The following is a 21,255-nucleotide window of genomic DNA, read 5'->3' as shown; positions in this document are numbered from 1 at the left end:
AACTGAAAATTTTCCATTTAACCCTATAATTTTACAGAGCTTGCTTAAAGAGAAAGCTATGTGTGGCCTGAGAAGAAATCAGATGAATAAACCCAAAAGCTTTTGAAATATGTATTGACAGTTTCATGAAGCTGGAGAAAAGAAAGAATAAAAAGAACAGAGTAGGAAAATATGTTTTGGTGTTCTAGGAGTTTGAATATTTGAAAAAATACGAAGATGTTTTGAAGGATGAAAATGTGTAGAAACCACTCCAAAGTATTTTGTACTTTTTTTTTTTTTTTTTTGACTGGCCTTTGCTTGGTTGCATCTCCCTTCTGCATGGTGTGCGGCCCCCACCCTCAGACGTGCTCCCCACTTGCTAAGCTCTTTAAGCAAGGGATGTGCCAGGATATGCCGGTATTCTTGATACCCTAGTATCAAGAATATGCCAGTATTCTTGATCTTCCTGGGAATCTCCTTTTCCTCTTTGAAAGCAGGAGGCAATGGTGAGCCGTGGAATCAAGCCTGAGCTCCATCTTCAACATCTGGAAGAAGTCAGCAGCAGATAGAGTCATGAGGCCTGCTCCAACGCCCACAGAAAAGGAGCATTTCCCCTGCGGTCCTGGCCCTCCATAACTCACATCTCTCCGTGTTGCTGGTCTGACAGAACTCCCAGAGACAATACCCTAGCACTTGGATCCAGAAAGTCAGGGTAAATAAACTTGGCATTTTAGGTCCTTATCTCAGGAAGTCATCAATAATGCCCACTTGTTTCTGAGCCTGTCAAATCCATTGACAAATAAGGGTGAAGACATCTCCCCTTCTTTCTTTTAAAGCTAGCTTCAAGCCAGCAAAGTCTCCTTATTTACTGTTCCCTCAGCTTCACCGTCATCGTAATGTAACACAGCCTTGTTGGAGTCAAGCCTAGTCAGGGTATGTTTGTTTTTAGAAAAAAACTTTTGGTGCAGGAATTTGTCCTATTGCTAGAACAGAAAGATGCATTTTTATCCCGAGCCCTGGTGTCAGCATGTTCCTTTGGACGATGAGGTACCTTCCCGTGCCTCCGTTTGCCACCCACCCTGCCCCATGCAGGTCACGGTACCTGGCGTCTTAGCGCTCTGAGCTCTGGGTAACACAGTGTCAAGGGGATCTTGTGCTCAAATGTTGTGCTTTCCTCTCTGAGAATGGCTGGGGGCGCCTTTCCCGATGGGAGCTGCAGCCCGCAGGATAAAGATGCTCCCTTGGTAAGGAGGGGGAGGTATTATTTTTGACTGATGTTGTTATTGGCTCTCAGCTTAGCTGAGCTGACTCACAGGCACTCATACGTAATTATGCAAGATTCCAGTGTAACAAATGGGTTTAATTATAAGAACAGGATACGTCATAATTGATTAATATAATTAATAGTGATTTATTTATGTCCTATGTGGTATGACCAGAATGGGAAGGGGATACATGATGCGCTGTTTGAAAGGCAAGTCGAGATATGAAGGAAATTCCATGAAATAAAGACAGTGCATCAGATGCCACCAGACTTCTTTAATAGGCACTCCTGCAGGCACGGTAGTGGTGACTACCCGCTATCATGTCTTGAAGCAAACATTATAACGCAGCGTTACAGAAGTTTCCGCTTTTTCTGGTGGCAAATGTTTTTTCTAGCTTGTTGAGAAAAGGAAAGCTTAATTCACATTCACTGCAGACAGCTTCTTCCTCTGCTTTTGACATTTAACCCTGTGCTCAGGGGCCCAGAGCCTGCTAAATCCACGCTCCCAGCTCTTAGCCCTAACATCTCGTATCAAAATTCCTGACTTCCAGCAACCAGGGATTAAAGCGAAACAAAAGTTGGAGCAGAGGACTTTCTCCCCATCTCTCCCCTTCCATTACATTCAAGCCGCACTTCCTGCACCCGCTATAAATATTTAAAGCAGCAGAAGCCAGCGCTCGCAGACTGGGACGGAAGCAGAAACCTAACCGTGTCTGCGCCCTCCTCGGCAGCGGCACGAGCAGCCAGAGGTCGTGTGCATTGCTAATGAGGTCGTCTGCCCGCTGCGGGCATGGCAAGCAACGGGAAGCTGCAGCCAGGGTTTTAATTGCTAGCCGTGGTTTGCAGCCTTGGAGGAGTTGGAGGAAGCTTTATAATGCCGTAGATCTGGGCCATCATGGTTATGTAAGAGGCTGTAATTAGTAAAAATGCTGAAAAATGCGTCTCTGTTTCTACAGCCTCCATGAAGTAGATCCTAATGGAGTTTCTCTATCTGAAATTTACTTTTTTTTTTTTCTCTTTTGTGTGCAAGTTCTTTTGGAATGACAGCTTAAGAAAAAGAGAGGGAGAGAGAAAAAAGAAAACTTTAGGAAGACAGGGCATTAAAATCTAAGTATAAATTCATAACAAATCCAAATGTTTAGAAACACGGAATTCCTGACTGGTGTTCCCAAGCTAATTTACTGTTACCCTGCTGTGGAACCACATGTCCCTCTTCTTTCTTCTGTATCATGTTAGCTACTTTCTGCGAAGTTATTTTGGTGCACAAGGATTTTGCTGAGGAATTTGAGAAGTCCGTGACCTCTCCTGTAATTTCTTGACAGCCACTTTAGAGGTAACAGGACTTTTAATTACGTGTACATCATGGCACTGGTTTAGAATAATCTAACACCCTGTCTTTCGTGCAGACTGAAGAAGTACTCCCACAGAAAAGCATGACAGCCCTGTTAAAGCATTACCTATTTTAAGTCTCTACTTGGTATTTTGGGATTCGTTCATTTCAACGTCCGTTACTGAAAAGTAGAAATCCTGCAGTGATACTTTTTTCCTACTGCCGATGGACGATTGGGCAGGGAGAAGAGCATGCAGTGGAGACGAGTGCGTCTGTATTGCAAATGAATTGTGTGCCTGCGTGTGAGAGGTAGTGGGGAGAAAACTACTGTTTTTAGATTTTTTTCCCTTTTTCTTACTCCACTTAGAGCTGAAATAATTTTGTTTGAGTTCTGGCTCTGTGGTATGTGAGGCATCGGATGGGACTGTTTATGCCAAGAGAACGATAACAGTCTGGACCGGCTCTCAGGTCTACGGATTCCTAATCCAGACCCTTGTAAGAAAAACATTTGGTATCGTACTTTTCATCCACACCACACACTTAAGAGGTGGCTTGTTCCTACTTAGAAGCAGGTCTAAGGCTTCCCCCGAGCCTTGGAAGGGCTCACGCTTGGACAGTGGATGATGTCAGGGTCTTACAGACGGAGCAACGGGAAGCCTTGCTCTTGGAAGATCGTATTGACTTGTACGAAGAACAAGCTTGTTCCTGAGATTTTATTCCGGATAAAGAGGCGTCTGTAGTAACTCCGTGCAGCCTGAGAGAGGCTCCTTAGGACTTTTGAAGATGACATTTGATTTGCAGCCAGAATAACAGAGATCCACCTAGACAACACGAGGCTTTTCTGCATAAGCTCTCTTTAGGAAAAGATTGTTTCATAAATGATCTGAAGCATTTCCTTAGGCATTTAGTATCATCTTTAAGAACAAGATTTATCCACCCGAGAGGTCAATGGGAATCCTTCTGCTGACTTCAAGGTGGTTAATTGAGGCATTTACTTTCCATCCTTTAAAAACAAAATCTCCATGACTATTGCTTATATTATTCTTCCTTCCTTTATTTATTTATTTATTTATTTTTAATTTCTGCTGCTGAACGCCTCTCTGGTATTAGTCTTTTAATCTCCAAGATAAAAAAGAAAAGGAAAAAAAAAATTGCTGATAAGTGGAGACTGGACAGCGGATGCATCAGCTCTGTGATTAGCTTGCTATGTTTGGACATTGAAACTGAGAAGTTGCTGTCAATTGCAGCCCGTCCATGGGGACTGCTGAATTCTGTCAATGAATGTTGTTCGATCTCTTTTTTTACTAGCTGCTGTCGCTATCTTTTTGGACCTACTAACACTCAGGTCAATATCTGAAAGGCCGTGTGGATAGAGAGACTCCGTTTGCTCCCCGAGTTGGTAGCAGAGGTTATCTATTATAAATCATATGCTATTACTTGATGAAGCTGGATCATAATCTAAGGGAGACATACAGCTGGCGTGCTTTTCTCAGCTGCCCTACCAGGATTAATTGCAACATATATCTAATCAGTGCTCTTTCTCAAAAATAAAAGCTGTGAAATAATAATTCTTAGGAAAATGTCTGACCCTTAGCCTTCGGTTGCCTTACTGCAGGCCAATGTAAATCAGGTGGCATGGCTGGTGTACAGCGAAAGCCTCAGGTCGGCCGAGGCTGCGGAGTCCTTCTCTGATTCCTCTGAAGTATTCAGGATTGGGGAGTTGGGTAGGCCAGCCGTAAGGCCAGGTACATTTAGTCTGGGTCAGGAGCGGGAGCTTTCTTAAAATTAGGGAATGGCTGTGCGCACACACCCCACCCCACACGCACGTGCCCCTGGCAGCAAGCTGCTTGTGCAGGGCTGGGGACAAAGCTGCTGGGATTAAACCAGAGTCCTCCCGTGCTGTCTGATACCAGCAGTTAATGAGCTGTTGCTTGCAATGTTTAATGCTGTGTGTAATCAGTCACTAATTGTAGAAACAACTGATTTTGGGGAGTTCATGGCAATTATGACATGTTTGTAATAGCAAGAGTGTGCTAAAGCAGACTAAAAAAGGCATGTTTTTGTCTCAAGCAAAGCCCAGCCACGTGGCTTGGGAATAGGAGAGCCTCTTCTCGGACTCTCAGTGGAACCAGAAGGTGGGTATTAAATATCTGTCTCTAAAACAGTCAGTAATTGTTCCTGTTGCAAGTAACATTAATCTAAGAAGTTCGGAGGCAATACTGCTTGTTTTCAGCTTTGAAGGAATTTATGCTTTCGGCTCACCTGATGACATGTCAAAGTATTAACCTGGCACGGGGAACGGGTGTGGGGGGAAGCGATGTGTTAATTTCCGTTCCCTTATGAATCAATCGATAAACAAACTGTAATGTCACTATAAATCTTAGAAAAATTGCCTGCTAGGAAAATGTGAACATTTTTATGCAGTTCCTGCTTTCAGAAGCTTGAGTAAAGGATAGCCCTGAAATATGCTAAGTCTGAATGCTAAGGTTAAATCAGCAACACAATCAGTCACCGCGGCTTTGCCTTCAACGTGCAAAATTAATATCACCGTAGGATCTCTCCATCTTAGTCCTGTTCCACACTGGTGGTGTGTCAGGAAAGGTGGTGAGGCAGCGCGCTACCTGAGCTCTGCTGGTACCCTCTCTGCTTCTGCTTGATGCAGATTTATCACACTTACAGGCTAAATCTTGCTAAGCTACAGAGAGCTTTTAAGACAATTATACTGCAGTGTCCCCTTTCTGCAAGAGTCACAGCCATAATCTCGCTAAGCAGCAGCGCAAGAGCAAGCTGGATAATTAATCTGCAGTCTTTGCCTTTCATTCGTAATGACTTACTTGCTTGCTTTAAAAAATGGAATGCATCTCCTAGGTGGCTTGCCTTAGTGTAAATCCTTGAGAGGTATATTTTTGATCTCTGTGTTTTTTTTTACGGTCTTACCTACACCCGTGCTGGTAGGCCTGGTGGGAGGTAAACGCGTGATACCGTGTGCTTGGTACCTCCAGAACTGGGCCTGTGATCGATCTTTGTGATCACAGGTGAGCTGCTGACCAGCCACCAGCCCAAAGAGAAGGGATGTATGGAAACTGTGGCTCAACAGGAGGAGCTTGGGCAAAATTTTCTCTCCACTTCACTGCTCCTCACCAACTCCAGCAAATTACGTGTTCCCACCAGCCTGGAGGAGATGTTGTCATTGGCAGTTTTAAGCATAGCTTTCCCTCAGTGTAAAGGTGGGGAAAGATATATTGTGATGTGAGATGATCGTGGTTAACCCAGTACTGCTCCTCCTGTGGGCTCACACATTGCAAAGCTTGGCTCTTCCCGACTACGCCAGCCATAAAATTGTGTGCAACACCCTGCCAGTTAGCAGGGCTTCATCTCCTAGTGAGTGCTCACCGAGAGAGGAAATGCTGCCTGAAATTAAAAGGTATGGAGATCCCCGCACAAGGCAGCACACTTCTGTTTCAATCAAATGTATCACAGGAATTAATTTGTGAATTAATTATTATGGAGTTAACAGGAGATAACAAGCTAAAAACAGTTATCTGGTGGTGGATCTCGGTCCACCCACAGAGCCAGGGACTTGTATTCCATCTGTTGTTATAAAAATCAGTAAAAAAAGGAAAGAGCATAAGAACTGAGAATTATCGTGCCTATTGTGCTATTTGTATAGGCAAGTTCTCCATGCAGCTCCCGACCTGTTGGCAGCTCGGGCTTGGTTGTATTTTTCGGATTTTTTGGGGGAGAGCTCAACCGCACTGAGTATTAGTGGGACCATGGCAGGTTCTAGTAGCTGGTGATCTGGAGCTACCCGGTTTTAGAGAAGAGTAGCTCGTACTTGTAACAATTGTAACAATCAACTGTATCAAGGAGCTTTTCCCCTAGTAATGCTTACAGAAAGGAAGTAGAAAAGGGAGTAAAGTATTTATATCCTTCACTTCAGTTTGTTTGGCATCCTCAGAGACAGCTTCAGAAGGTAAAGCTGGCACAAGAAATCTGTCAGGTGTATACTAATGTGATCTTTAAAGAAAAAAAAAAAAAAAGAACTTATTGCAAACTCTAGCACTATAACTTTTTCGTGTAATTATGGCAGGTCCTGATCATTTGCAACGTTAGCAGCTCCAAGCTTCAGTTAATGTTTTCAGCGCTGCATTTATCCAATCCGCCACTAATAATTTTTAGTAGACTTCCTGTGAAAATGTAATCACTAAAGAAATGATAAAAGAAAAAGTCAGGCCTCCTTGAATCTATCATATGAAACACAATATTTTTAGCACACTAAATCTGTCGGCTTAATTTATGGCTGCTGCAACCCAGCCAGGGCAGGTACGGCACCCAACACTGGGCAGTGTTGGGGCGGAGACCCAGTGTACCCCCACTGGGGTGTAGGGCACGCAGCTTGACAGGACAGGACAGCCTTACCTTGCACCTCTTCCCCTTCCTCAGGGCTCGCTGGTGCCTGACCTGTGGAGCCGGGTTTGCAGGGCGAGGGGACTGGAGCCGTGCCTTCGGCGTGTGCACGCACTTGCAGCGAGGCTGAGGTCAGAGCAGAAGAATGCTGCTGTAATTCTGGCTCCAGGCAAGGGAGCATAATGGGACTCTGGGTCTGGCTCAGCCAAAGATTTTCTGTATGATCCTGGTCAAGTCACTTAATTACTTTTGCCTCATTTCTCAGTTGTACGGTGTATATCCTAAGGCTTCAGTTACCTGCCTTGTCTATTTAAATCAAACTCCCTTTGAAGCAAGGCCCGTACAATGAGACTGTACTGTTAATTGGAGTCTCTGGGTGATAGTGTAATTGCGTGTAGTGTAATAACAACATTTCCCTGCCATTTGCATCAGCTTTGCCACTGAATCAGGCCCCTGCAATGATTACGTTTCCATACAGCTCCTGTTGCATATCCGAGCACAGAACTTGCATTGGCCCATTACCCACGGGCTACGCGCACCCAGGGGATTTATCCATGAGGCCACTGAAGTCAAAGGCAGACCTCTCCATTAATTTCTCCGGGGCTGGGATCTCACCCCAAATCGCTGCTGCTGCTGGAGCACCGTGTGGGAGGACTGCTACTGAGTCCTCCCATGCTGCTGGTGCTGTGTGTGCGGCCACCATGGGAGCGATTTCTCCAGCTAATTCAGCTCAGGTGGTCGGGACCTGGGGCTGGGTCCTCTGCTCGCACCGCGGGGGCTGGTGCCGCTGCGTGCAGCCCGGGGCAAAGAGGTTCAGACAAGTGGAACCAAGCAGCGTTCATCCCCTTAAGAGTCAGGGTTGTATTCAAAGCCTTCATGGAAAATAAATAAACAAACCAAGTTTCACTTGATTTTAAAAGAAACAAGCGGAACATAGAATTAGCAAACTAACCTTTGCCATACATTTTCAGTGACATTTTGAACAGCGTTGCATGATCTGGAATGAACCGTCCGACACAAATTGCTGTTTTGTAACTGTAAATAAAGTACTGCTGAAACCGAAGCTTATGTAAATATTTTTGAATGGGAAGAACCCAGACAAAATGTAACGCAAAGTTGGGGCTGATTCTGATTCAGATCGGATCTGCCAGTGTAACTCAGCTGCCTGCGATGGAGCCTATGGTAATTGGGTCTGAAGTGAGTGGTTACGAGCGGATTGTTCTCATGATTTTGTGCAGCAGTGCGCAGGAAGGGAGAAACCCAAGCCCATTTAAAGGGCCTGCACAAGTGCCGGGAATCTCATGTGTTCCACTTAAACTCCTCAGAGTGGGGCTTAAATAGGAAATTAATCAAAGAAATCAATACAAGGTCAAACGGTGTTTGTTTACCCCCGGCGTAGACAGGAGTGAAAAACGCATTTGCAGTGGAAGTCTATGAAGTTGAGAGGGTTTCGCTGACTTTCAGGATGAATTTGGCTGGGAACCCAAGTGAATAATAAGTAGTCACTGATGAGGAAAACTTCCAATTTTGTATGGTGCGTGAGCAAGAGCTTCCATTTTTCCCAACTTTAGAAGTGCCTGGGAGGAGCATTCAGGTTCAAATTTCCTTTTTATTATTCAAAATGGGACTATTTAATCCACAGAATTAGTCATGTTTAAATAAATTTAAAGTGTGTGTGTGTGTTTTTGGCAATCCGAAAGCAAGAGGTGGAGCATCTTGTTACGGAGGAGGACCTGGAGTATACGACAAGTTTCTGCCTGCTGTGAAATGCTCTGTTGCAGTCTGGATACACACCGAGCAGATTTAAGCTGTTGCCCAACATCTTGTTTCTGCACCCATTTAAATCAGCAGAGAAGACTCACAATCTTTGCTGGTGGGTGAGCAGTTGAACTCTGAAAGTACAGAACTACAGTTTCATATGGAAAAGGTGGGATCTAACGCTGCAGATAATCTGCAGTTGCCATTAATTTATGGATTAGTCTATGCACACCCTTACCACCTCAAAGAATGTTATAGTAGAGGCTCATCCATCTCTGTGAGAGTGCATGTGTATGTGCACGCATAAAATCTATGTGTAGAAGCAGCTAAGAATTTACCAGGTGCACCTTCTATTAATAGCAGGAGGGAATTTTCTCCTCCAGCACAGCCTCTGCTCGCTGTAGATAGAGCTGTCAGATACTCCCCGTATAATGGGCTAAATCATACCCAGCATATTCATTAATAAAAGTGAAAATTAAGTGAATATGAATTTAAGTGAGTGCATATCTCAGTAAAAGAGCTGTGTAGCTCTGTCTCACATTGATGTGTGTGTATGGATAGACACGTGTCTAGACAATATCAAGGATTCAGTTGCAGTGGTGACCATGAGGCCACGTGCAGAGGGACAGGAGCTGGTATTTGTTGTTAACTCTGAACTTTGGGTCCTGAGGTTCCTGTTACAGTCAATGGGGCGAGGTCAGTGCCACCAGAGGATAAAGCAAAGTGCCTGGGAAAGTTAGGCTCTTACCTCTTTTTCTAGCAGCTATATTAGGTGGTGAACATATTCTCTGAATTTCAGACATGCTAACGTTGGTCTATTTATATCCGCATCGTCTGAAAAGGTAGGGTCTGCCTGCTGTAGGATGAGATAGACACATGGCAGTACTTTCATCCACTAAGTTCAGTAAAACCCCGACTCGACTGAGCAAAGTGCTTTAATAAGTGCAGTGGGGTTTGGAGTCTGTGCCTTGGAATTATTCCTTCTTTTCAGTTACACTAATGCATCTAATAAATTAACAAGTAAAAGGATATCTTAATGCCAAACAAACCTTTAATTTTGAACTTAAATTCTTTTGTATATTTAGCTTGCCGCCTACCAGGCTAGTTGTGGTCAAGAAGTACTTCAGTTCTGTACCACAGGATGTTCTTCCCCGTGATATTTGAAGTTCTTTTGATTATTTTCAAATCTGCCGTAAGCACATATACTGAATATAGTGTCCAGTCAAGGGGTGGGGCTGGAGGCAAGGATGCCATAATAGCCCTTCTCCAGGTCCTTGGGGATTTGTCGGTGTGGCTGGTGGGTTGCCTGGCCTAGAATGTGCTCGGGGATGGCACAACAAACCCGTCTTTATGTGGGAGTTCATTCTGACTCTGAATTTGAGCTTGCTGGACCCTTTTAGGAAGCCAGAACACATGCAAATGACACCAGATTGGCAGACAGAAACTATCAGAAGCTTTGGCATTTATTATTTTCAAACATTTTCTGCCTGCATTTCTCACAGTAGTGAGTGAGATGGCCAAATACCTTGATTCTGCTTCTGGTTCTTACTGCTTTGCAATTTAACACCGTCAATCGCAAAGCAACTACAGTGGCCAAAATGAAAAAAATTTAACATCCAGCCTGCATGTGTGCCCCAAGTTTGAGGTCTAGATGCCGTAGCACCCGCACCGATGGAAGGAGCCGTGGCTTCATGCGGTCCATTGACATCTGTAGGTGCTTTTCAAGTTGGTGGGAGTTTTGCTGTTGACTTGAACAGGGCCAAGATTTTTTTCTGACCAGTGTTCCCAGAAAGGCAACTTGCATGAGTAAGAGCATCTGGATTGATTTGTGTGTGTCTCCAGGTTTCCTCTCAGCGCTATTTGAATGTCCCAAGAAGTAAAATAAACGCCATTGATGCATTCATGTAATTCTCAATTATTTGTGTAACACAAAAACAATAGTTTCCATGTCTGTTGTGTGATTTATGTTTCCATAATGCACAACTGGTGCTTTGACATGCTGCAGAAGAGAATTTGTTGGACACGGTAATACTGATAGAAAAACGTTCTCTCTATTTAGATGTCACGACTATTTTCTTTTTCAAGTGAAAATTCTAGTGCCACATACAAATGTTACCTTTTCCCCTGATTATCTTGTACAAAGCTAATAGTTTTGGAATAGATACAGATTTTTAATGCAATGCTATGGTTCTGGTTTATAGAAAAATGGATCAATTACCAAGGCAGGCTTCAAAGAGGGAGACTGCCCTAAGTTATAAATGGCTCAGTCCTTTAATTCTGTCATAATCCTATTTGATATATAGTTCTCAGTGCTGCTGAATCCTTTTAGGGCTCTTTGATCAAGTGAGTACTTTCAAATGTGATGCCTCCTGTCATCTAACCCACTAAAAATAACACAACTTGCCATTTAATTTCTGGAAACATTCGTTTTCCCTAGTCTTTTTTTTTTTTTTTTTCAGTAGAGCTAAAAAAAAAAAAAAAGCCTGACTTTCATACCAGCTTATTTAAGGAGAGAAAGAAGGACTGGAAACAACACTTTTTTGATTGTTTAGTCAAAGGCTGCCTCCAATATTTCTGCTTTGGTTGATGCCCTGAGCTCTAACAGGGTCAGGCTGCTGCATCTAGTACATCATCAGCCAGCAGATGCTGATTTTCCAGGCTTCACTGAGGATTTAAATAATTGAGAATATTAGAAGGGTGAGAGGTGCCAGGACATCGCGGAATGCTTCTCTTTCCAGAAGTAGCAAATGATTTAGCATGTATTTGGGGGATACCTTACTGAACGTCTCGAAACTCAACTCTGAGGAGTAGATCTGTGTAAAGTGCCTCAGATACGGCTTTTTCCAGCATCTTCTGAGTCTTTTCCAGATCAGGTCATGGGTGTCATTAAATGTGCACGTATGATATAGATCCTTTCTTTACTCCCCATTTCTAAAAGAGCACCAGGAAATTGTGCAGTTACTAATCCCGAGTTGATATTTTTTACGTGGTGGTGATGTGGTGCCAGAACCCCTGCTTTTCTGTTGGGCGCTCTAAGTGATGTAGCTGCTGGTCAGGATTCATTTATGTAAAGAGGAAAAGCAGTCATGGCGGTCGGAGGTTTGATATTTGGCATAGAGGTCTTTGTTTTCCTGCTCCTTTGCAAATGCTGCACTGTTACATTTGGAATTGGTGTTCTTTGTTCCTGTAACCGACGTGCACCTAGGTTAGCAGGTCCACCGACTTTGCGAAGAGAGTGTGAAAGAGGGACTGTAGGGTCAGATTGTCCAGCCTCCTGCAAGGTGTCAGCGTTTGCAGGTGGAACTTAGCAGCTCCTGGTGCTACACTCAGTAGCTTCCTGCAGGAGAACCTTGGTCTGGGGCCCCAGAATCCCAGGAGGAAAACCCACCTCCTGCAGGAATGGCTAGCTCAGCATCTTCTTTTAACCCAGCCAGCCACATCTTCCAAGGGGTTGTTATGTCCTGGGATGGGAAAACACTGGAGGAGTGTGCTTGAGGTGAGTCTTGCACACCTCTCTCATCAATGCGAAGTGCATTTGAACGTTGTACTCTTGGAATCCAGGGAACTGCAGCTCTGTGCGGAGCTGTGGTGCAGACATCCAGCAATGGCAGCATGCAGAATTTGGCTTCTTTTCTGTCTCTGCACCACAACTCAAAAGCCAGTCAGCTCCTGGCTCTCTTACACATGGCTGTGCCTTGTCTTCCCACAGACCTCTCCCTTAGAAATGTGAGGAGGATAGGTTAAAGCTTCAGTTTCACCGTAAATTCTCTAAAAAGGTAGATTAAATGTCAGTGTCTGTCACTTAGAGCAATTAGGTTATCATACAGCCTTCCAAATGAAGTGATGGGAGCACAATAGCCACCTACTGGCTTGCAAAAAGGCAGTGCCTGTGACTTGCAAAAATACAGCTGCCTGTGACTGAAGAGGACTGGGTGCCTTCCCCCATAGAAATGGATCGTCCCAACCGATGCTGTGTCCCTGTTTCAGACGAACTCTTCATCAGCATTAAAGCAGTAGAGCAGAGCATCCCGTAGTTCCAACCTGTTCAGATGTTATTTTGCTCCTGCTTCCAGGTTATTGTATGTTCGGCTGGAAACCTGAGCATTTTGAACTCCTGAACCACCATCTGCTCAATCTATACAGCCTGTTTATCACGGGGTTTAAGTGCATTGTACGGTTCAAACTGTTTTATGGAGTCCTGCCAGCTGAAATGAAATATTAGTTGCTGTATATTTTGAAAAACTGTCGCTTTGTAGGCCAAAAGAGCTTGGAGATCCCAGGCGGTAATCAAAGAGCAGTGTCACATTTTTCATGGTTAGGGGCTCCACTGGTCTCCAGACTCTTCAGAAACCCAGCTGATGAATGAACCAATCAAAGTTAGATCTGAATTAAATCCCAAACTCCACCAGTGGAGACCTGCATCACCAAAAATAACAACCAGTGCAAGAAGCCAAGCTTTGTGAAAACAAACACACAGAGCATCCATGTGGGGTGTTGAGCTTCATGTTAAATGAATTCCTCCTTGGAAAACAGAAGGTAAACACGTGGTCCTGCACACTCCTCTTCTTGGGTAAAGGGGTTTTAATCTGTCACCGCTACGGTTATGGGCTAAGTGCTGGGGCTCCTCTCGGTTCCCCCAGCCTCAGAGCAGATCACTGCAGACGAGAGAAGGCAGCTTCAGCCCTTGGCCCTGTAATGCAATTAGAGACAATTAGGTCTGATTCTGCACCTTACTCAGCACTCTGCTAATCCTGTTAAGGCTACACTCAGGTGTCTGTTAGCGGCGGGGATTGCTGAGCCTTTTAACCCGACCTAACGCCGAGTGAAACACTCCTGCAGAGCTTTCCTGCTCTGGATCTTGTCCTCACAGTGTGGCCACAGTGCCTTTCACCAGCCCTGGACTCGCGGTAGCCACTCTGGGGCCAGGCCCCTGGGGCTGGAGAGCGACAGCCAGGCTGAGGTGAAAGCCAGGTGGCTGAGGTGATGTCTTCGGAAAGTGTTTCCACCAGCATCCTCCTGGTTTCACGGGTTATGTCTCCTGAGGTAGATGTCTCATGGTGGGTCCTGTGAGGTAAGGAGCAGCACAAGTGAGGGAAATGGTGGATCGATCCATTTCCTTTCCCATGTGCTGCTTCTTGCCGTGGGCTTTGGAGCTGGCCTGAGGCCTGGCGTGGCTCCTGGCCCTGGGCAGGACCCTCTGCAAGGGCAGGCCATGGCATTGGGAAAGGGGAGACAGGGGAAGCAGGATTAGTCCTGGGACGAGCTCAGAGCGTGCAGCTGTCCCAGCTGAGACACTTGCCAGCCTTCTAAATAAACCCACTCAAGCCACTCTTTCTCTTTTCTGATCAAAGAATGAAGTGGCTTAAGCTGGATAAAGCCCGTGCTGGTGACAGACCTCACTGCTAGGGCCAGCTCGTGCATTTCCTTCGTTTAGCAATGGCTTTTAAGGATTTTGATCTAATTCTTTGGGTCTTAAAGATAGGCAGAAAATTCTTACACTTAATCATACATTTTTCTTCTAATTACGGAGTTTGGCAGCTTTAAAATATAATACCACCTCTGCAGTGTTTCCTGTAGGATGTGCTATTAAAAGGTATTGTTTTATATTGCATTCCCATTTCCCTGCAGCTGATTTTAACACAGAGCAGCTTAAGAGGCCATAACAGAGAGCAGTTTGCTCGTTACTTTTCAAGGAGAAATTGTTTTGAGTGAATGTATAACCTCTAGAGCCCCAGAACACATCTGATTTCCCCTCACCTCTGCTGTGACTCGTTCCGTGACATGGGACTATTGATAATAATGTATCTCCTTACTGTACTGCTCAGTACATTCTCCTGTAGGTAGATCTGGTTAGAAAGCACTTGAAGTTTCCTTACACATCTCCACTTCCCCAAGGGATCAATGTCTTGATGGATCACATTCAAATGCGTTCAACATCTCACGGAGGGTGTGTGAAAGGACAACAGAATTGCTTTCACTCTATCCATATCCATTTCCTACTGCACTCCCTGTTTTACAACTATTGGCATGCCGGGAGGGAACAGCGCTTCTCAAGGTCACGGGAGATGGAAAATAGCCTCTGTCAGGGTACAGAAACTTTGAATTGGTACAGCGAAGGCATGACCTTTCTCCAGCTCTGAGGAGAAGGTAGTGGGATTTGCCGGTGGTGGCAGTACGCGTCTGTGTACAGTGGGGTTGTGGTGGTCTGGGGATTTTTTAGCCTTTGTAAATAAGGTTGAGCGCTTAGTTTTAAAAAGGTCATCGTAATCTTTGCATTTTCAAGGTAAGAACAGCTTCCTAAGTTTCCCAACTTTGCATTACAGGAGTGAAGGAGAATATGATGCCGGGATTAGAGCATTTCTCCCTCTCTTTACAGCGGGATCTCTACATGTACCTTACAAAAACGCAGCACAGTGTTTTGGTTTGTACACTTGCTGGTTCAACTAAGTAGAATTATTTCATCGATATTAAAAAAGGAGATTCTGACAGACCCTAGCCCAGGAGCATCCAGTAGCTAGAAGTCACTTTAAGATGATTTTACTGTGGCTCTTGCAGAGGTGGGAATTAAACTTGTATCTTCCACATCTGAGATGAGCCTGTGCCATTTGGTTTCAGAGAAAGCAAGGAAGAAGTACACCACTTCCTTGCAGCCTGGAGGTGGAATGTAAATTCCCCGTGACCCTATCCTAGCAGAATCTCTCCCGAATTGAAATGATGCATTTTGGAGCTGCCAAAAGGAACACTTGTCAGGGTTTGTGCAACTCACTTCAGCGATGTGCTTCTGAGAGTGAATACAGAATAGACAAGTGCATGCAGCATCCCATGAGGCATCCAATTACTGCTGAAACTTTCTGCCATGGATCTCTCCAATTTTTTTTCAATCAAAACCATGATTTATGGAATTTTCTGGGAGGAAATTTCATTATTGTCAGAATACATTCACCCTCCACTGGGGAAAGCAAACGGAGTATTTTGTTTCCACTTGGGCTTGTGGAGGCTGTGGCTTGTAGAACCAAATTACACTTTGGATCCCACGGACATGCAGTCGGTCTCTACCTGAACTGCCAGGGCGTCTCACGGGAGCTGTAGTCTTCTGGTGCTGCACGTACCAGAGCACCAAGCTTCAGCATCCTTAAGGCAACTTTAATCTCCCTCGCACTATCTCCGGCTGAGCTAGTGCTCGTGCCACAGGAACCCGACGGCTGCCAGCTGAGGAACGGGACCTGGTGACTCAGATCTAGTGTCCATGTGCAATAAAAGCCGTATTAAACAGGGAACAGCTGATTTTGCTCTGCAAAGACCCACAGATTTCATAGCCTTGTAAAAGCAGGAACCAGATGTATATTTTAATGAAATGTAATGAATTCAGGATTGGCCTGCCAGCAAGGGAGGGATGCAGAGATGATAGGAACTGAAGTGAGGTATTTATTCATTTCTCTGCAGAATTTATTGGGTCAAAACCAAGAAATACTTAAGCTGAGCTTTTCAAAGTGGGGTAGGTTCCCAGCTCCTGCTGACAGGAGCTGCGGGGCATACTCTCTCTTGGTTTTCTGGAAAATCTAAATGGCCTCCATGGAGTTTTTTTTCTACTCCTTTTCTGATGTCCTTGGAGTGCTGTGAAATGTGCGGTGCTCATACGTGATGGGTACATCTTTCTTTCTTGAGAAAGGTGGCTTAGATAATGTATCACATCATGCATAACACCCTTATAGTGCCAATCACAGAGCAACTCAGGTGATTCCTTAGCTTAGAAACATGTCAGACAGGGATGTTTATTGCCCTCACTTTACAAACTGAGACAGAACGAGCTACATGTAATCACACAACTGGATCAGAAAGATACTCTGGATTTCGCAGTGGATTTATTTGTCATGTGTTCTGTTAGCATTGGCTCAAATTTATTTCCTAGCAGTGATCACATCCCTGTTAGCACACGGCTGCACGGTGTTAGTTTCCATACGGCCTGATTTATTAGCGGTGTTTCTGCGAAGACTTCATAGCCGGAAAAGATCCCCACATACCGTATGTGAGGAGAGCTGCTTAAAATCAGCCTGCCTCTTGTCTGGAAGGTGACGTTTCAGCACAGACAGCTCTCCACAACTTACACTTTTTTTTTTTTTTTTTTTTTTTTTTTTTCACTTTGCAAGAGATATTTTGTAAATATTTGTCAGTTTGCCAGTGTTTGTGCTCTTGCAGCCCTGAACAAAGCTTGTTACTGTTAGTGAACATATCTGCCTTTCTTGGCACCTTTCCATGTCATTCTTAGGATTCCACGTGTTTTTAACATACTACAAATAAATTTTATTGCCATTAGTTCTGCTGACCCTTACATCCTTTTACCTCTCATATCAGTTTTCTGCAACTCTTAGTTTCTCATTTTTATCCATAGTTTTCAGTTCTCTTCCTCTTTCCTCCCCCAGTTGTTACCTATTCCTGTTATATACCCTTGGTATTTATAAGTAGCTGCTTTCCCTTCTCTCTCCATTTTGCCTTCTGGATCCTTCTTTCCTACTTGCGTATTTCTGAGCTAATTAATAATGCTCTCATTTAGCAGTCCCCACTTTCTGTTTGCATTCTATGTACTGGTGCAGGTGACAAGATTGGCCTAGCCCATAACCAGGCAGAACCAGCCGGATTTAGGGCTTGGACAGAAAGAAACCTAAAGATCTCTTTTACATTTGACTCTGCTCTTACTTTTTCCGAATGCCACAGGATGGTGAGTGACAAATTTCCGCTTGTCCCTAGGATGACTGAGGTAGATATAAATAAACCACATGTGACCCTGCAAGGAGTGTGAGGGGTTGAAATCCCATCCCAAATAATCAATCTCACTGCAATTTCCTAAGTAAGGCTGGAGAAGGGATAAGAGTCAGCTGTACCGAGCAGCAGCGATTAGCCTGGGTTAGCCTGGATTGCCTAGGAATGGCGAGGTTGTTTGAGTGACCGGCTGAACACAGACCCTCAGGGAGGGGATGTGCAGGGGGCCTGGGCTTGCTTCTAGGTGGCAGAGAGCAGTTAGCAATCAGCTGCACAACTCCAGAGGTGCTGGGCAAAACGTTATCGGTTTATCGTGTTGTCTGTATGGACATTTTTGTGAATGGAGGGGCAGATCCTTGCTCAGGAATTTGTTGTCCTTTTGTTTTTTCCCTGCTCTGTTCTTGGAATAGGGCATTGTTTTCATGTTTCGGAAGCGGAGGCTTGCAAGTTTTCATGTTGGGTTCTTGCAAATAGAGCAAAACCCAACCTCAGCTTCAACCATGGCTAAGAGAAGCGGGGTAACCCCAACCTGATCTCTAGGATGCTGTGGGCTTATCTGTTGGAAAAGTAATGTATGCTTCGGCTTGAGAAACATGCTCATGGTAGTGAGCCCGGCAGCACGTTAGCAGGTGTGTTGCTCACTGCGAATGAGTTCCCTGGCAGCAGGAGGTGGGAATGTGTTCCTACAGCTGATCAGGGCCGTGCCCAGCTCTATCTCCTGCTTTTCTGAGTGCTTCAAATCAACATTAATTAATAAACAAACAACAGCCCATAAACAACAGTGGCTATGGAGTTGTTAAAATGCAAGCAGTCAAACTATATTTAACCCACTTTCTCACATTAATGCTGTGTGAAGGTGCGTATTTAAAACACTACTATTAGCCTGGTAGCAGATGTAGCTCAAAGGAAACAAGAAGTGGTTCTTCCTGAGAGTTATTACAGAGGAGGCTTATTTGGGGCCATCTGAAGAAGTCATCTGGGCTTGAGCACCATACGTGCACACCTGCAGGACCCTGTAGTGTGGCTGGGAGCTGTGTGCATGCTGGGGTCGGACTCCTGCAGGTCGGTGAGACACCGTCAGACCAGCCGCCAGGAGCCGGGTGGCTGCGCGATGCAGCTGCTCAGGCTGTGAGTGCCACTGTTAAGATGTCAGAAAATGGACTGGGTTTCATTATTGCTCTGAGATCTGTTTGGTCCCAACTCAACCACCGTCTGGCTTCAGGATAGCATCTCTGTAGTTCTCTGAAGCTCACCTGAGATGTCCGTGCTTGTGTTACAAAATCAGCATTTAATACTAAATGATAATCCCTGTCCTTCGGGACATACGTCCTCTTGTAGGCTTCATTTCAGTACAGTCAGGCCCGACATCCAGTGTTAAAACTCCCTCCTTGCTTTGTGTTTCAGGCTTGCCTGGTCTGACATAGTTGTCCAGTTTAAATTATTTTATGGTTTCTGGCATAATCTAGCACCCTGCTGAGGTATCTCTGTTCCATTTCATTCCGGTGCAGACGTGGAGCGATCCCATCTCTGGCAGTAATGCTCTGCAGCCGCCCGGTCAATCAAATCCAGGGCAGCCTCTGAAAGCACAAGTCGCTGTATGCCTCAGTTACAGCGTGCACCAAATGCGTAAAAACATGGGCTCCTTTTGCAACACACTGAAGTGCTATGTTTTTATACAGGCACAGGGCAGAGCATCTGTCCTGCAGCATCTGTGCCACATGGATAGCGATGGGAAGGGGAAGGGGAAGGAAGGATGTAGCTATACTTCCTACATCTCTGCGGAGAGACTCCGTCAGCTACACTTGGATGCAGGATGCTCACAGCCTCAGTGTCCTGACTGGTTAGGGCCTCCCTGCACGGAAGAGCTGTCTAGAGAACATGGAGCAGCTGAGAGCCCCTATTAGGTTTTGAAGCTTTCTTTGTGCAGAAGCTGAGACCAGAACTTCTTCTCAACAGCCTACATGTCAGGAAAACATCCATCCTTCTGCCTCACGTACATACACACATGCATATTCAAACCTTTCTCCTTTTTCTAATCTATATGTGCGCAAGGGTTATATATGGGTAAATGTACCTACGCACCACATCCACCCTCCCCTCTACCTATTGTAATGTTTTTTTAAACATTTGTGATTATACAGCATCTTGTAAGGAATTATGAAGTTCATAATTATTTATAAAGTTAATACTTATAATGAAATGGTTGCACTTTGATGTCTGTATATGTTTTCTAAGCTAGGTTGACCTATATTGTAGAGGTATTATGTATACTAGGTGATGCAGGGATTGGCTTGGGAATTACCCATGTTTAATGAACACTAAAATTAGAATTTGACTGAAATCCACATAAATGGCTCGACAGCAAGTTTGACTGCCCCTGGGGAGCTGTGGGCAGCTCAAATTTACCCACAGGCATTTTTGGAAATGTTTTTTTTGAATCAGCATAGTGTGCTTTTTGGAGCAGAGAGTGCAGCTTGCACTTTAAACTCCCCTCTCTTCACCTTGTCCCCCATTTTGGTGTTGAAAAGCTCTCCATGGAGACTAGAGCATGAAGTGTGTTGCAGGTATAATATATGCTACCCGGTATCACGTTTTTGCAGTACGTGCCATAGGAAGTCTTCTGCTTTCCCTACTTGGTGGCCATGTTGCTTGGACTCTTACAATTTGGAATTTCCAAATATTTAGTTTCTTCTGTAGGTCTGTGTACTTTGGACAGTGTGAAACATGGTCTAGCTGCTTTATACCTTGTTCTGCACCACTGCAACATTAAAAGCATGCAACCGGAGTTAATACCAGCTTTTGGAGATGAGGGTTTTGTGTTTGCTTGTTAGAGGCTTGTTCCCTACCTCTGGGGCAGGATGAATCTGCCCGCTGTGCCTTTCTTTTACCCTAGGAAAAAGCTTTAATTATCCTGCAGGAGGCCTGTTTATATCATGACTATTAGACACGAGTCACTGAGGGGAAAAAGATTCCTCCAAGATAACACACAGCACTTCCCATTTTGTGCAGAAAAAAAGGTGAGTCTCATTTGCCTTGGGTTAGCCCCAAACTGGAGACAGGAGATGCCTCATTTCTGTGGGGGCAGGAGGAGCAGAAGCAGGCAGCCCTCTGCTCCTCTCGCCAGCCGTGTCCCAGCGGTCGATGTGTGACACCGAGCTGTGCCACAGCCCATGTGTCCCAGGAGAGCAGGAGCCTGGCTTCTGCTGCGGAGCCACGCAGGAGTCATTGGAGCTCCTGGCCTCTTTAATTCGCAGTCCAGTTGTGCGAGATCCCATGTGGAAAAATATCGCAAGTAGAATCATTGCCCACGGTCAGTGTGAGGGTTCTCCATGTGGCTCAAGGAGAAAATTGGCAATTTAGGAAGCCAGTGTTCTGCCGGAGAAAACCTCCGGGAAAATGAACATCCCGGATCGTAAGGGAACGCATCCTGTTATTTATTGGTGGGCTCATCTGTGGGACTTTGGCTTCTCTCAAGAGGCATAGATCTCCTCTTGGGATGCACCTTTGAGGAAGCTCTAGGTAAAATGGAACACATTAACACTGTTTTTGAGCTGTTTGTTGGGAGGTTTGACATGGCACGGCTGTAAAGAATTCAGTCCACCATTGCCCGGTTAATTGGTGTGGTCTGAATTTGGTCTTTGCAGCTTTATGCTCTGAAGCCTGAACTGTAGCCCGGCCTTTTAAAACTTAAGTGTACATTGTGTCCTTTTCTTTTTTCTTTTCTTTTCTTTTCTTTTCTTTTCTTTTCTTTTCTTTTCTT

At 44.8% G+C, this 21,255-nt stretch overlaps 1 long non-coding RNA gene across 2 annotated transcripts in view; it reads left to right on the top strand.

Annotated features, from left to right (window-relative positions):
- Positions 1-21,255, top strand: part of LOC118172505 — a 169,214-nt gene that overhangs the window by 114,643 nt on the left and 33,316 nt on the right. Inside the window, exon 4 of one of the 2 annotated variants that reach the window (XR_004753737.1) lies at positions 15,062-17,042. The exons of the other annotated variant lie outside the window; for it this stretch is intronic. This is a non-coding gene — a long non-coding RNA (uncharacterized LOC118172505). Of the gene's footprint in view, positions 1-15,061; positions 17,043-21,255 lie in introns of those variants that run through there. 2 annotated transcript variants of the gene reach the window in all.

Source organism: Oxyura jamaicensis, chromosome 11, assembly GCF_011077185.1.
Source record: "Oxyura jamaicensis isolate SHBP4307 breed ruddy duck chromosome 11, BPBGC_Ojam_1.0, whole genome shotgun sequence".
Classification (NCBI taxonomy): Eukaryota; Metazoa; Chordata; class Aves; order Anseriformes; family Anatidae; genus Oxyura; species Oxyura jamaicensis.
This window is presented reverse-complemented; position numbering and strand designations above follow the sequence as displayed.